Genomic DNA, 3,760 nt, shown 5'->3' on the forward strand with positions numbered 1-3,760 from the left:
TACAGCTGTATCTGCAATGACTGACAAAGAGTCGAGGACATATATACATCAACCCCCCCCCCAAAAAAAAAAAATAAAGAAAAGAAAAAAAACTTATTCGCAGAAGCACTAAAAGAGAATTGGGAGGAAATTTAATTATTTTTCCCAGAAAGTAGTAACAAAGTTTATTTTATGGCATATAACCTTTCTGCAGAAGCTATTTGACCCGAATATTCAAGTGCAAAATAGAAACTTGATATATAATCAAAGAATGAAGAATGTGAGCAGTTGATTGGGCAGGTGGCTTTAGTCTTGAGATATAAGATCAGGTAAAGCATAAAGAAACAAACCTGGCCACCTTATCTGCAAGATATGACTGAAACATACTTAGAATTTATGGATTGCCTTGTCCAGTTCTTTACTCTGCTCTTTGGGGCACAACAGCCAACCAGCTCTGAAAAAACTAGCCGGCTGTCATTCTCAGTTGGTGAGGATATAATCAGTGGAGTTAAAATTGCATGGGTTCTTACTTGTATGCATATTCTCTCACCATAGGTCTTAAATACTATAACTGGCAATGTCAAGCTCATTAAAATATTGAATAGTCTTGGACATGGATGTTCATACACTAAACTACTTGTGATTGACAATGGCCTATGCCTGGAGAAGAGGTAAAATACAGATGAAAACCAACAAGCACTTACATCATGGATACTTTCCTACATTCCGACTTTACTTGTATTTGATAATATTGATCAGCCGGATGAAACACTTAGTGGTGCAGGCACATCGTGTTAACGGAATTATTATTCAAAATTAAACATGAACATGTGCACCAGAGAGAAAGTCGACTGTTCGCATAAAGGCAAACATAACATTAAATGTGCATAATCATCTCCTTCAAATATACATCTCGGCCAAAACGGCTGGTCCTTCACCATTAATTGTAGTAAGCCTACTACTTGAAAATAAAATAGATATAGTGAAATAGAAAAACTATCTGTGGGTAATGGCTAGCGCTAATGATTTTTGTCAAAGATTGTTGAATAGTGTGAGGAGTAGAAATGGTGACATTGCTTCATTTTGTAATATATAGGTTGACATAGTAGATATACTACTTGGAGTCATAGGGGGAGATCGAGAACGAAATTAGAATTTGCATTTAAAAGGTATATAGGAAATGATTACTGTACTTGGTGCTTTTCATTAGATAAAACTAACTATGCTCGTTACCTTGCAGTCTATTTAGAAAAAAAAATGTCTCAACCTAAGTTCATTCGCATCTCTTCCAAGGTGTACTTTCCCTACATATATGGTCACCAGGACCATTTGGCAAAATATCATTAGACCAGACATTGTAGGAAACGATAAACAAGGACACACAGACACCAAGAGGAATCAAGGGATTCAGCTTATGAAAGCTTGTACTTACACGGTTTAATGTGACGTCGGAACAAAGGGGAAAAAATGAAGCAGCTTATATCCTTTGTCTCACCATGTAGTAAAGCTAGGTTTGGTCATACAGAACTTCAGATATCCAAAATCAAATTATATGAAAGTGATGTGAAGACCATTGAGGGTATGCTGGAAAAACCAGTTAATGAACCCCTTTTCACCTCAACCTTCTAATTTAGTAAGTATATTGAAGGGTTCAGCAGTAACTCCAATAATATGCAATGATCTTTTAAGTATTTTTGTCAAAGGGAAAGAGGCTTTAAAGGCATTTATAGAAAAGTTTGAGGTTTGTTATGTGTGCCATAACCCTATCAAGAAGTTTAATATGTAAACATTTAGCTCTTTTACTAAAGGTACTGTTGTCAAAACTGGTAAATATAGAAAAGTAGTTTTGAAAGCAGACAATCGACTGTATAGACAAATGCTCTTGATTCCCTAAAACAGGAAATTGGAAATGAGATATGTTATTTGGTATCCTTTAGGACCATAACCAAGGGCTCTTGGAAATACAGATGGTTCCCTGGAAAAACAAATACAGAATGATCAACTTTAAGAAAAGACTCGAGAAAGAGTTGGCAATTGTTGAATTACCACCTGTACCAAGAGCGATAGTAGTTGAAAGCGTGGCAATTGTGAAAATGGCTTATGGAGGGAACGTAACATTCGAAGAACTGTCTGATACAATCCTACAGAAAGTATTAGTGATGGTCAAGGTAGTGATCTCATTGATGTGGTGTTTTATTTATACAAACAGCAATCATTTAAGACCATGGAACGGAAGAAATGAGGCCTACACGATGGCATAATGTTCAGTGAGATGTACGTTTTTTGAGATTATAAAAAAAAGATGGTGTCAAAGATATTGTTTGGTTGTGATCAACATATGAAGAATCAGAAAATGGGATGCTGATCCATATATGCAGCCACCCCTTATGATAAAGTTGTAATAGTTTCTAAAGACACTGATATTCTGGTAATTTTTCTCTCTCTCCATTCCCATATTCTACTAAGGATATTTCTCAGAAGAGGTAAAGAAAATTCAGTTAGATTGATATAATTACAAGGAATTGAGGTCCTTCTGGGAAAAGATATTTGTGCCGTTCTGATTGGTGTTCAAGCGTATATTGGATGTGACAGAGTCTGCTCATTTTCTGGACAAGGCAAAATCAAAAACCTAAATCTAATCAACAGGTTCAGGAAATACCTGGAACTATTCACATTCTTTGGTAAAGAATGGAAAGTCAAAGAAAAAGATTCTAAAATCATTCAGACATTCATTTGTAGCATAAACTGTACCAACGTTGCAATGGCAGGAAGGGGTTCATCCCCTATCCCCACCTCCTCGTCTCGAATAAGAGTGGAGAATTGAAGGATCAAGAAACCTAGAGGACTTACTTTGAGGAGCCATGCAAAGCACCCTCAATCACCTGCAATGGAACCAGTCCCTGGAACTTCGAGGGACAACCCAGTGCAGACCCCGGACCACCTACCAGCGACCCAAGAAGAAGCTGAGACTGAGAATATCCCCTCTCAAGACCCACCTTTACAAACAGCAGCAACTGGAGACTCCAAGTTTAGGCTTACTCCAGCACCCAGCATAACATCCTATGCTGCCATAGTTGCCATGGAAGCTAGCAATCTTTGCCTCAACATGACCATACGTCTCAATCACAAGGGACAACTGGTTATAACAGCAAAAGATGAGTAGACGAAGACATGACATACTTAGAGCAACAGGAAAACGTCCTCAAACTGGACATCAACGAGAGACCTACCACCATCATCGTTGTCTATGACCTCGACCTTCCACTTGAACCAGTGCTCCAACATCCCTCCATCATCACTGTCTAGAGATGTGAGGGAAAAGCCGGAGGTAGATCCCACAAATTGGAGGCTGTCCACAAGGGAGCTCGCCCTCCTCACCTATCCTTCGGCCTTTGGGGCACCTTCCGCACCGAAGAGTACTTCAAGGAGCCACTTTGATGCTTCCGGTGTCAAAAGTTTAGACACCATAAATCCCGCTGCACAGGTCCGGAGATCTGTGGGGTTTGCAGCAGCAGACAGCACCCCACCGCCTACTGTATTGCCAGGCACAAAGCAGGGCACAAAACCATCGCCCGCTGCCCTAACTGTGGAGGATCCCATCATGCTTGGCATGATAGATCCCCCCACAGACTTCAGAGAATAGCAGACCGCCAAGGAGTAGACCGTCACTACAACCTCCATCCACGTCAACAGTGTCGAACGCAGCCACCTCCAACTAAACAAAACCCTACACCTTCCAACCACACCTCCCAACAAAATCATAATCCTTCCAGACATGCCA

Source organism: Palaemon carinicauda, chromosome 26 (genome assembly GCF_036898095.1).
Source record: "Palaemon carinicauda isolate YSFRI2023 chromosome 26, ASM3689809v2, whole genome shotgun sequence".
NCBI lineage: Eukaryota > Metazoa > Arthropoda > Malacostraca > Decapoda > Palaemonidae > Palaemon > Palaemon carinicauda.